This window comes from Lissotriton vulgaris, chromosome 3_1 (assembly GCF_964263255.1).
Source record: "Lissotriton vulgaris chromosome 3_1, aLisVul1.2, whole genome shotgun sequence".
Taxonomy (NCBI): domain Eukaryota; kingdom Metazoa; phylum Chordata; class Amphibia; order Caudata; family Salamandridae; genus Lissotriton; species Lissotriton vulgaris.
The window spans coordinates 2,032,540,420-2,032,553,466 of NC_141689.1; the positions used below are offsets into that span (position 1 = coordinate 2,032,540,420).

General features: G+C 42.9%; 1 protein-coding gene and 1 pseudogene across 7 annotated transcripts in view; one reads left to right on the plus strand and one right to left on the minus strand.

Annotated features, from left to right (window-relative positions):
* Positions 1 to 13,047, minus strand: part of FAT1 (FAT atypical cadherin 1) — a 299,575-nt gene that overhangs the window by 175,195 nt on the left and 111,333 nt on the right. The gene's annotated exons all lie outside the window — the stretch shown is intronic.
* On the plus strand, positions 7,104 to 7,686 carry LOC147728768 (dexamethasone-induced Ras-related protein 1 pseudogene; annotated as a pseudogene).

Below are 13,047 nucleotides of genomic sequence, written 5' to 3' on the forward strand. Positions count from 1 at the left end.
CTTTCTAAACCAAGGCTGAGCAGAAGAGAGACTGCCTCTCTAAGCAGCCCAGGCTTCCAAGGGAATTAATCAGACTTTGCCCAGCTCTTTGGCGGTAGCTTCAGTAAGAATTGGGGAAGAGCATGGCTCCCTTCTTGAAAATAAAGCAAGGACTGTGTTGACCAAGAAGTAGGGGGTCAGCGTATACTGCACTCCACACACAATACGTTGACTAATATGGGGCTCACAAATCTGTCTTGGAACAAGTCAATAGGGACCGCATCTGGGCCCAGCACTTTGATACCTCCTTTAGGGTAGTTTCGGGGAATCACTCCAATGTATGCTTCCTGGCATATCTATTAAAGTGGCGCTGTTGTGATGCTTATAAAAACGTGCCACCCATAAATGGGGTTGGGTAATTGTGTCCATACTGGTATTCTGGGTCTCTTCAAAGAAAAGGTGCATTTACAATTTTCCCAAAAAATGGAGAGCATTTCCTGTCACTCAAGAGAAAGGGTGCGTTTGCTGCAAGGAGCTTTTGTGACATCAAAGCTGGGATTAGAATAGATACCAAGAGCTAGTCGATACCATCCTGTATCAGCTTTACACAAAACAGAAGTGAACTTTTTTACAATAGGCTTTATTTGCATAGTGCACCGGCCCAGAGAACGCCCCTTTCCACCGTAGGCAGAGCAGATGTGCCTGCTTTCCTGCGACTGTTGTCGTTCTTCAGAGCAGTCGAACGGAAGCTCCACAAATCTTACTTTTAATACGCTGTACAGGAAGTCTCATAACGTGAATTCTGATCTGGCCGTCTGAATGTATAAAGCATGTAAGTACACGTCTCACACAGCAAACAGGATGCTTCCCTTGAATGGGGAGCGAGTTCCAGATGCGCAAAGGAGGTGCCATGACTCTTATCTGTCCTACAATAAAGTGCACCATTACCCCACTAGCCACACCTAGCTCGCGTCATGGAAACCAAGGTTCATTCATAAAACACAGCTCACAGGAATTTCCCCTTGCCTGACCCCAGGCTGCTGTCAAGTCAGCTTTGCTCAAGGTGACAAATGCGTTTTCTTTAGAATACTGCACCCCAGAGCATCGGATTCCTTTGTTTCACAGCAGGTCTGGGGCACTTCCCAGCATTCGTGTCGGGAGAATGTAAATGAAAATGAAACGTGACTACCTATTCATGCGGACCATTATTCTTCCAGCATGTTTTTGAAAGGCCTGTGCATCTGTATCACACTCGCAACAATCACCCAAAACAGACAATCCCACTGAGCTCTATATGTTATGCCCAAGTCTAATACAATCTTCAAGGGCAAAAATCGAAAAGTAATCATTAAACTTGTAATGAGTTTCAAAGTCTACGTTTTTACTGTGCAACAAACACAAATCATCCCCATGACGACAAGAACATGCTCCCCCTTAGAATCACAAGGAAGTTAAACTATATATAATTTACTGAGACATTTAATTCATTTTAACACCAATGTCGTTTTTTAATGAAAACAGTACATTGGTTCAACTTAGAGGTTAAATGATTTCCAACATTTCCTTGATTGCTCTGGGTAAACGGTGTACAGAACAAATACTCAAAAATGCAACACACAGGCTGAAGGCAGTTATATGTTCAAGCCAGTGTTTATGGCCTCTGAGCAGCACTGTGCAAACAGTCTGAGAAGTCTAATCCTGCCATTTTCAGAGAGGAATGCGAGACGGGGAGGAAGAGGGGGGCATGGCCAACATTCCAGGCCTGCTGACTGCAGCACTAGCTTTTCCGTGCCAATGATTGCGGAAAGATTGTTTATCAGGAGTTTTAAGGATGTATGTATAGGTATTTGTCTGTGTTAGGCATTAGAGGGCCTCGGCTTATGATCATGATTGTCATGCTTTGGAGGAGTCCTTTACGATATAGTGATTTTATGTCTTTCTTTGCTCCTAACACCATTTGAATATGTACTGTGCACTTTTATGAGTTTTTTCATTAAATCGAATAAAGTTGATAATGACTGATTGCAGTCATTCAGAAATTGGTTTTAGACAATTACAGTGATCTTTCCCCTAGGCAAAGATCATCCCGGGCCTTTTCATGGCACGTTATGAAGCAGACTACTAACAGCAACTCCAGAAAAAAGGAGGGGTCGGGACAAGGTACAATGTGAAAATAATTCGAGATACTGCAACACTATTAGGCTGGTGCAGGTCCAATATACAGCGATACAACGATAGAAAAAGTAACTAAAACTGTCCATAGAGAATGACAGGAAAATTCCATTTGTTTCTAATGAAAACATGTAAGCAGTTTAAAAGCCACTGGCTTGTTGGGATTACTTTTAGATAAAAGCAAAACCAAATGGGATAATGGACCGAGTGTTAAACATTGCATGCACTCACCCCCAGTCAACTAATCTGGGTCTAATCCATCATCATTCTTTAGCTCACTCCGCCACCCCAGTTCAGACCTGGCCATATGCAAATCAGTCTAACCCTGTGCCTCATGGGAACAGTCCAGCCCGAACTGCCAAGCCAGGTCTTCCCTGGACTGGAAACAAGCATCATGGGACAGTTTCTGGCTAATCATCCGTCATCAGCCAGACTAGCTTGAATCCAGTGGCAAAACCTGAGGAATAATCCTCAAATTCCTTGGCACTCCCTTGTAACCTTTCACATGTAACTTCCATCACATTCTTAAGTGAAGTGCCCATAGATCTTCTATACTTTTCTGCATTACATAAGATTACAGAATTTATGGTTCAAGGAAACAATGCGCACCTGAGCACCTTTGATAAGAGAACACAGTGGCAGGACACTCTGAGCCTCAATTATCTCCCCCCCACCCCCATGTTTCACACCTGGTAAACTGAGGCTCCAGGGTGTGGCTTTCTCTCCCCTTTATGAGTTTCATAGTAAGAACAAAGAGTTAACAAGGTAATACTGCATGTTTCCCACACTTTGTACTGCAGAACTCATCAGGAATTCTAGGTAAAATGTGTTGGGAGAAGCACTCCTACAACCATGCAAATGCAGGGCCCCAAGTGGGATGAAAAAAACCGGGGGAGGGGGGACTCAAAGTGTGTGGTCGATGCAACAAAGGGCGTGGCCTAAAACACTCAAGCCAAAAATCCGTGCCTAGCACAGTGCTCTGCCTGACACACCGGCAAAAAAATGGTAGGGAGCCACGGCCAACCACCAACCCGGTCAAGGGATCCACGGGTCAAAAAAGTTTGGGAACCACTGACATAAGCCAATGACAAATATGTGCAGAGAGTGTGCGGGGCTTTAAGAGCATACTACAATACAGCATCCCTTGCAGAGCATGCGCGCTGCCCTTAGGCTTGACCTAAACAACAGCAATGGCAGACGTGTAATAGATGTAACATAATATGCATTTCTAAAGCACATATTCACAACTTGGAACATGTCTGCACTGAATAACACATTTAATGGTACTCATTTTATTAACCTTGATGGCATGAAAGGCTGAGCGGACCAACTTTGATTTGAGACTCTCACCTGGAGGTTCAACACCGATTCCTGAAGTCAAAGCCTTAGTCCCCTGAATGACCCGACCCTGCTTAAGACAATCCGGAACCACGTATTCTTCAGTCATTACTTCATCACTAGAGTAAGCATGCTCAACTGAGGTAAGCATTTCTGAAAGGTGGGCAAGCTATAACGTCTACATACATCCCTCTTGTGCACCGACGTTGTAAATCTAGAAACGACTTGTGTGCGGTCTCTGGTGCCAATCATTCATCTAGGATTTCTTGGCACCACGAGCCATGCACCACCCACTTCCAAGTTCTGATATTTGCACTAAACCTCAAGAAGGGGGGCTCAACCAGATTCTAGCAGGTTCACAAAGTTAATTCGCACACACTTTTCTGAAAAAACAGAACGCCAAAAGACCCAGGTAGCATGTTGGCACCTAACCAAAAAATAATAGCCTCACACTGCTTTCTACGTCCTAAAACTCGCTAAAAAAACACACACCGCCCTGTGATGGAATCCTTCTTGAAGCATTGATAAAAAGGTACCAGATCCAAGGCTGAAAGACAACTCGACAATTTCTGAGATGTAGGAATGCCTATGTAGGTGTGTAATATACGAAAACGTAACTACCCGGCCGAGGTAAGGACACTTTCAGACAAGATACAAAGCAGACTAGTAACTAAAACGCGATTTTCTTATACAATACAAAATAATGTGGTAGAAGTGCAAAAATGACATTTCAGCAACAAACTTGTGTTTGTTTGTTTGTGTTAGTCTACAACTAGGGATTGTTTTAAAGCAGACACAAAATCAGAAGTTCTTCTCTCATCCTCATGCCCCAGGATTTATAAACTGCAAAGTTACAATTCCATGCAATACCTAATTTCAGCAAATTGTAGTACTTGATGAAAATCCACCCAGGAAGCCCATTAACCTTTAATTGGTGTTCAGTGGTCTTGCTGAGATCAAGTCAATGCAAATGTACACGAGAATAGTTTGGAAAATTAATAAACAAGTGAGAATAAAAAAATGCAGTACGGCAGATCAGAGTGCACCCTGGGCTATGAGCGTGCATAAATAACTAGGAACCATGGAAGGCTTAGAAGCTGAATGTATGACCTGAAAAAGATACCTGTCGAGTTTTTACATCTACACTGAAGCGCATCTTCAATCTGCCATTTTACTTTACCCCGAAGGTAGGATGGTCATTTTTTAAATTATTAGAGAAGAGACGAAAGATTACGCCACATTAATGACAATTCTCCTGATGTTTAAGTAACGCTAGCTCTTCAGTTTCCTTAAAAAGCATCGGAGAGGGAGACGCAAATCTCAGTGAAATAGGAAGTTGTCGGCTGAAGCAGCCATTTCCTATTGCCGTCTGAGTAGCGTGCTCTTCGGTGCGGTTTAGCGTTCTACTGTATTGTAATTGTTTTTAATTTGTTGTTTTGAACAGTTCAAAACGGCAAGATAACTATTCGAGCTGGTCTCGGCCTATCAAGTATTGGACGTCAATTAAGCCCACATGCTCCTTACATTCTGTAGTTTCACGGTGTCCCAAAAGATTAAAAAAATATAACAAAAGGCAGGGAAAATTAAATGACAGGACAAAATGCACGCAGTGCTGCTGTGGGAGCAACATTATTCTTTCATTTACACTTATCCTGACTTTCAAGGCTTCGCCTATTTGTATTCAAGTGTTAAAGTCCACCACCATTCATTCATTTCATCCAAAATGCATATGAAAATGTCGCTGCTTGCACCTCCAAGATTTTATTATCGATGCTAAATGCTAACCTGTTAAAGAAAACATGTCGAGTAGTCTAGGTGATTTTTAAAAGCTTTTCGAAACCCTCTTTATTAATATTACTGTATTTGCCCAAGACTCTAAAAGTCACTCTGTGGCCCAGTGGATCTTCACCATTCGGCTCCTGAAGCCAATAGAGACTAGAATTTAGATAGACCCTGCCATCACTCATTTACACTTCGGCTTAACCCCTTCAACGCTGATGACGAGCTCAGCTCGTCATGAAGTACACCTCTCGTACGCTCATGACGAGCTGAGCTCGTCAAGAACTGCAGGATTTTTAAAACTTCAGCGCACAGCGGGAAAATGCGCCGCACTGATAGTGTTAAAGACTAAACTAACCGGCCCACAGCTACACCAGAGACTTAACAACCCTTTTGGGTGGATAGTGAAACTAATCACATATTCTTCATCTTTTTCATCTCTCAGGCACCAGACTGAATGTGGACATTTTTCATAGAACTGCTCCCATGGACAGACACATACAGCCATCAGGCTCCACGGCACATCTGTCTCAATTCTTGAAGGGATAAACAAATAGGTGAGCACTCTTTTCGCCGACATAAATTAAGCATGCAACTTCTGTGTCCTATAACACAAAACGACTGACAGACAGAAGTCCATCACTAAACGAGGAGGTGGATGGTGAGTAGTATGAGGTTAAGGTATCCAAAATGAAAAAAGTGAAGTAACTTGTTCTTCTGATGGGTACTTCTAACTGCAGGTTTCACATCTTTTGAATCAATACCAATGCAGTTTATGCACTAGGATAGAGTGTCTGGGGAGCGGACTTCACATCAAGACCTGGTGCAAGACTGAAGAGGCCAAATGCCCCTCTCTGTGGACCTGAGAATCAAGACAGTAGGGCTGGGTGAGGGTATGGATGGAAGCCCCTTTGGTGGCATAGCAGATGTCCAAAACACAAACGCCTCTAGCCAAAGATGTAGTAACACTCTGGCGGAATGTGCCTTAAGGCTCTTAAGCACCATCTTCCATGGCCGAGACGGAGCACAGTCTGATGCACAGAATGCTCCATCTAGACAAAGTTTCTTTCTAGATTGTCCTTCCCTTCTTTGGAAAAATAAAGACTTAGTCATCCACCCAGTGGTCCTTAGTCCGGTCAATGTTGAAACTAAAGGCCCACCTGGGATTCAGCTTGTGAAGTCTCTCCTCTTCTTTAGAGTGATAGGAAAATACTGGAAGAGAGATGGTCTGCTCCATATGGAAGGGTGCCTTAGTAACCATTTGTCTAAAAATAGGGTTGTGTATGGTGGATGCACAAACAAAGCTTGTAGCTCACTGAGGGGATGCACCAATTTGATTGCAACAAGAATGCAAGTTCAAAAAGTTATCCATCTCGCATGAAGTTCATTCTCCTACCTCACCGCCAAACCACCTCAGGCAATCCGCATCGCTGACCCAATTCAAGAAGGACCTCAAGACCTGGCTCTTTGAATGATCCTCCACAGTCAGAGGGACAAGCAACCCTGCCCCTAAGCACCTCAAGACACTCATGGTGGAGTAGTCACGCTTTACAAGCCCCTGATTGATTGACGGAAAGTACAGCTATACATGCTTGAGACTTTTCAGGCAATGCATCACAGCAGATGACGTCAATAGCAAGCACTTGTAAAGTCAATAGGTTTCACTTACGCAAGATCCATTGACTTAGTCAAAAAATGTTTTAGACACGTTGCACAGCATCCCAGGCTCGAAGCAAGGAAGAAAAGAAACACTAATGTGGCCAGCATTGACCACGTCATAAGCTTTTTTGTTTCATTTACACCACGTTACACAGCAGTGCGAGCTACTGTGCAATATGCGTAAACAACATTGCCCAAGCCAAATAGCCTTGCATATGCTATTTGGCTTTGTTGATGCTTTTTGTGGTGGAGAGGAGGGATGGAGAGGTGATGTCTTCATCTTGGTTTTCAGTCTGTACAACTAAGACTCCTTTGAAGATGCTAAGCACCTAAAGCAGCAGATAACTGAAGTCATGCCTAAAGAACAAAAGCAAGTAGAAAATAGGCATGCCATTGGTGATCTGAGACAACAAGGGTGATTGCAAGTTCTACCGTGAGGTGCAACTGCATGAAAGCAACCAATTGGTGGGCTACAAGAACTTAAAGATCTCGGTCAAGAGAAAATCTCATCTGCACAAGATGTTCCAGGCCCTTTTCACCATGGCCGAGCAAGAGGAGCTCTTACTTGCATCTCAAGGTCTCCGACCACTAATTTGAGATCTGCACAAGACATCTATCAAGAACACAAAGATCAAAGGTGGCAGTGATGCCTATGGCATTGTGGCGCTCTTCGCTAGATGTTCCATCATCATGTACATTCAAAAGAAGTCCATTGGTGGTTGCCAGGCTAAAGACAAGGAGAGGTGTGTCATCAGATAGATGGTATCCTACCACCAATGTGCACATATGAGTCAAGATAAAAGCATAAAACGTCTGTTTTTAGCTGGATTCAGTAAGGCATATCCATGTGGTGGCAAGAGGTTTCCTCAATGCCTCCTGTGAAGAGGCAAGATCCTCAAGGCTGATGCCACTGGAGACCTTGGACAAGGAGAAGTTGGTCTTAGAGTGACAAAGATGTTAAGTCACAATGCATATCAGAAGCAGAAAGACACATACATTGGCCTTGTAAAAGGCACATGTATAGAAGAACTAAGGACTACATTGAACAGTTAATTGTACTGTACATGCTTTTCAGAGCTTTTACGCGCAGGAGCACAAAAGGATTGTGCAGAAGTATTCTAGCAATTTTGTTGTTGTGTGCAGACTCTAGACAAGGGCTGTGTTTGAAAACACGACCGTATGACCATGGCTGGACTGGGAATCCAAACCAGCCCAGGCAATTAACTTGGCCGGCCCCGGGTTGGTGTTGCTGATCGAGACACTGCTGCTGCTGCTACACTGCTGCTGCTTTTGTTACAGGGGGCTGATCTTGCAGTACTGCTGCAAAACTGGACCCCAGTAATAAGGCCCCCATTGGTCCAACACTGCCCCCCCCCCACCATTCCAGCTCACCGGGAAAATGCCCGGTGCCCACTGCGGCCAGTCTAGCCCTGCATATGACCAAATACTGTGTGAATCAGAAGACTTTTTATTGTTTACACTAGTCTGTCATTGCAAGCTCAGCTATGGCTTATATAAATGTAGTACGGTTATAATGGCTTAATCAAAATGGTCTGTTTTTTATCAGTGTTTCTTTTTTGTGCTGCTTATAAATGTGACAATTTTATTTTAATTTATACATAATGAAAATTTTAAAGAACCCCTATACCTTTCTGATTTCTTGGTGGAAGCGATAGACCGGGGAGGTGTTGGGGCGGTGTGATGGTTGACAGGAGTCGTGCTAACTGTTAAAAACATTTATCTTTTCTCTTGCAAATTGTGCATCACGCCAAACACTATGAAATGTCCAAAATGATGTGTGGCGGCACCATACAAAACCCTCGATGGATAAATACCCAGCGCTGTCTAGTTGGGGATAGGATCCATTAGTTATCGCAAATGCAGGGTCACATGTGCTACCACTGCACATCAACTTGTAAGCACATATGGAGGAAACACTTGAGCCTCTGGCATAAGAAATTTATATTTACATGTGTTGCTTTAGAGGTTTAAAATAAAACTACTTATTTAACATTAATAAAGCACTATGCACATGCAGTGCTGTAAAGCTACTTTTTTAAATCCAGTTACAGAACGGTAGAAGACTGACAAATACCAAAAACATTTAAAAACAGTAGAATTTTTTTAGTTTTATACCAATATGCTTGCAGTTTCAAGGTTCTGCAAATAACGTAACATGCTATCCTGAATAAATGGTAATAAATGTAATGTTTAAAAACTGGCCTGCATCTGCCCATTGTGTTTTACCTTGATAAAGAGCCACACATGGAGCTGGCGCTATAACATTCAAAATGGCATTACAAAAAAACTATATGGACAACGTAAACCACAAAGCACAATGGGCAGAGGGAGGTAGGACAAGCAGCATGAGGGAGGTGAGGGGGGAGGAGAGAGGGGGTGGCAACACAATAGGAAGTGGAGGAGAGGCAGGCAACATGATGTAGGAGTGAGTGTAGAAGGAAGATTGGGCCAGGACAATGACGGGAGGGGCAACAGAATGAAGACCCGCACTCGCATACAGTGCATGAAAAAGACACAGGCGAATAGAGAATCAAGGACTCTGGCCGTAGACCGGAATACGTAATTGGTCCATCCTCCATGGCAGGGACACACTCAAAATCACAGGAGGAAGCAGGAGGCGAACAGAACGTCCAGACAAATAAGAAGCATTGAACACGAGTGACATTGAAGCCAACCAATGGTAAGTAATAGTAAATAATGGGCGGGTTCCAAGCCAGTTCAAAGCTTTTTTTTTTTAAAAACAAAATATTTCAACTACAGCTCATGCGCTGTCTAAAGCGAAGCCTACAAAGGGCTGCTCAGGCAAACATAGAAAGGGTGAAAAAGCCAACAAGTAGCTTAAAGGCGCCCAAAGAAAAGTATGGCCGGCTCAGCTACCGAACAAGTAGAAGCACATCAGAACTTTTAGACTGAAGGAGTCAATGTGCCGAACCTTGCACCAGGCCCCAAACCTTACCCAACAGTCATGAGGGAGGGACTTGGTGGAAGTGCAGTGAGCTGCCAAAATCACATCTACCACGTCTGAAAGCAGATCACAACCAATCAGGTGTAGATTATAGAGGTACAGAGGTAGACAACTAGCATATTTCTGGGAGAGCAGATTCTCTTAAAGGGTTAGCAGAAGAGAATCTCTGATTCAGCAGTTCAAAGAACCAAACTCTCTGGGCGCGATCACGATGAATTGAGCCTAGTTCTACCTAACATCCATCAGGACTCGAGAATCGGAGGTGGAAAAGAGCAGAGGAGATCAGAGAAACATGGACAGCAGAATTCATCTCCCAGAGAGCCCATGAGGGAAAGGGTGGGTGGGCAGTAGGTATTGGGGAACCAAGGGCGCAAAAGGTGCGCCAGTGAGCATTGTCATCTGTAGCAAACAAATCAACCTAAGGCATACCCCACTGGGCATAAAGACCTCAACTCACTGCAGGAGGTTGAAGATATATATACTGAATTCTGCCACAGATTACAAGAAATACTATGAAGAGAGGCCCAGTCTACTCCAGAGATGAAAGAACAATTCTCCCATCAGTATACAGCAACAGGAATGCAGCGAAGACCTGCAGAGGTCTTGTTAATATCCCCACTCTTAGCGTTCAAGTCATAAATGGTTTGCGATAAGATGCTACTTTTACTAAGAGACACGTGTGAAGTCATGTGACCTGACCCGATCAGGAATTAAATCAATGTCTCTGGTGAAGTCTCTTTTGACACCCTTGCATGTTCCAGGTTCTGCTGAAATAGCAAGTGTCTCTCGAATGGCTCCTAAATAGGATCAAGAGTCTCTCGTTCGATTCTTTTGCCACATTATTTCTCTGTAATAATGTGCGGCTGTCTCAGGCAACTTGCGAGTGGTTTCTGTTTAAATCCATCTCTCAGTATTAACATGACAATAGGTTTTGTTGAGATAAGCATTCAAGAAAAATGATCTAGGAGGTATCACAGAATTAGCTAGAGTTCGTATTATATCATTTCGAGAAGTAATTTAAAGAGCTCTCAAGTTTACCCTTTCCATTCATGGGACGCTCATACGAGGTTTTTATAGCTTAGTTTGTCTCATAAATTCGTAACTACAACTACATTTTGAAAATAACTAGGAGTGATGGCTACAAAGATCCAAAGCAGCTAAGACCAAGTAATAAGGACTGGATAAATACGAGTGTGTTATACAGGATCGTCAAATTTTACTAAGCACTCTAACACAGGGGGTACAATATTTAAAATAACCAGCTAAATTGCTTAAAATGCTTCAAGTTCATAACATGGCTTTGGACATTAGCCATGTCAATGTTGGATGGTTCTAAAGAGAGGCAAGGGAGCCTGCAAAAAGTAATTGTGAATTAACTGCAACATAAGAGGAGCTGCCAAGATGGTGCCAGTTGTAGCCCAGAAGTACACGCAAGATTACAACCTGATGTAGATCGGAATGGAGAGAGAATTTGAGAAAATGAAGTGTTGTCTACATTTAGAACACAAAATCTATCCATATTTTAGAAGCGCCGTAGTTCTAGAATTTTATTTTTTTTTAACTCCGCATGAGTACTGTAGATTATCAGTAAGAGTTTTTGACTGCAAGGCTGGGAAAACTGGGTGGAATTGTCCTGAGATTGCCAAAGCTGAACTGGAGGCATAGTATGTCTGCAGGGCAGGACTGAGAACCGAAACCAGCCCTGGCGAACTGCTCAGCTGCCACCCCTTGGGGTGAAGGGGGTGCAGCCGAGCAGTTTGCGAGGGCCGGTTTTAGACAATTTTGTTACAGGGGGCCGATATTGCCGACCCCAGTAAAAAAAATGGCCCCTCATGGGCCCAAAACCAGCCCCCAATCTAGCGGCCCACAGGGGAAATGCCCGGTGCCTGCTACGGCCAGTCCTGCCCTGTATGTCTGATGCTACAACAGATAATCCCACAGACTGTTTATAGTTAACACTGCAGCAGTTTTCTGCTATCAATACACACAAATGTCATTTATTAAAAAGCAGAAGAACGCAATCTGGAGAGTAAAAAAATTCTAAAGCAAGGGAAGAACTGGAGGCTCAAAGTAGATCAGTGAAACTACTGAGTTGCAAAGAAAAACTTAATAGAAATGAGTGAAAAAAATGAAAAGGATGCCCAAAAAATAATCAGCAGCAGATTTGTTAATAGGATGGAAAGGATGTAAAACACTAGATGTGTAAGACATGAATGCTCATTTCCCAAGTCGTGAAATTTGTATTGCGAAATTAGTCCATTAAAAATGTAAAAGGCATGCTTGAAGCTGCCCTCAACCGTGTAAAGAGCTTTCCATTCTGTATTCGAGGTGTGCTTCCTTTCCCATCTTGTGAATGTTGTGTGTGTTCATGCCATCATCCCCTTTTGTGAAATACGATAAAATTAAAGCCCAATTAGATGGACCTTGATGGATTTCACAAGACAACTATCTGCACAAGTGGCTGAACAGATCATTATTTGCTAAAGCAATCGTTTTGTATCTTGGACAGACGATTGAAGATAGCTGGATAATGATTTCGTAGAGTTTAATGGTGGGAATGCACCAGATTTGTCACTATTATCCGCACTTATACTTCAGCATGGACAATCCTTCTCAAGCAAAAACATCAACTAGCAGAAGAAATTGACTAAATGGTCAAATAAAGGCTTTCTGTACAAGTGCTATTAAAACCAACAGCCTAAACAGCCTCTATTGCTGCATCGGCTGTGCATTTATTGATCCAACCTGTCCCAGCAAAGCACCAGGCAGGTTGATGAATATGATAACTCCAGATGGCAAGTATTAGAAACAAATGTTTCAATTTAATATACCAGCAAATCACTGCACAACTCAACTCTGTAAAGCTTTTCATAGGGTTTGCCTTCCATATTTAGCTAAATTAAACATTTTTAAATTAAAAAGTTTCACTCTCAAACACAAGAGGCTGAAGTGAATCATTTAAATATCTAGGTTTGATTACTTAAATATATAGGATGGAGTTGAAGGAGATCTTAAGCTTGCCAAAAGCAAATAAAACTCCATGGTTAAAATATATAAAAACTGCATGCGAGAACCTGGGAAGGCCCGAGTTATGGTTAGACCCTGAAAATGCTTGTAGTAAGGTTACACGCAAG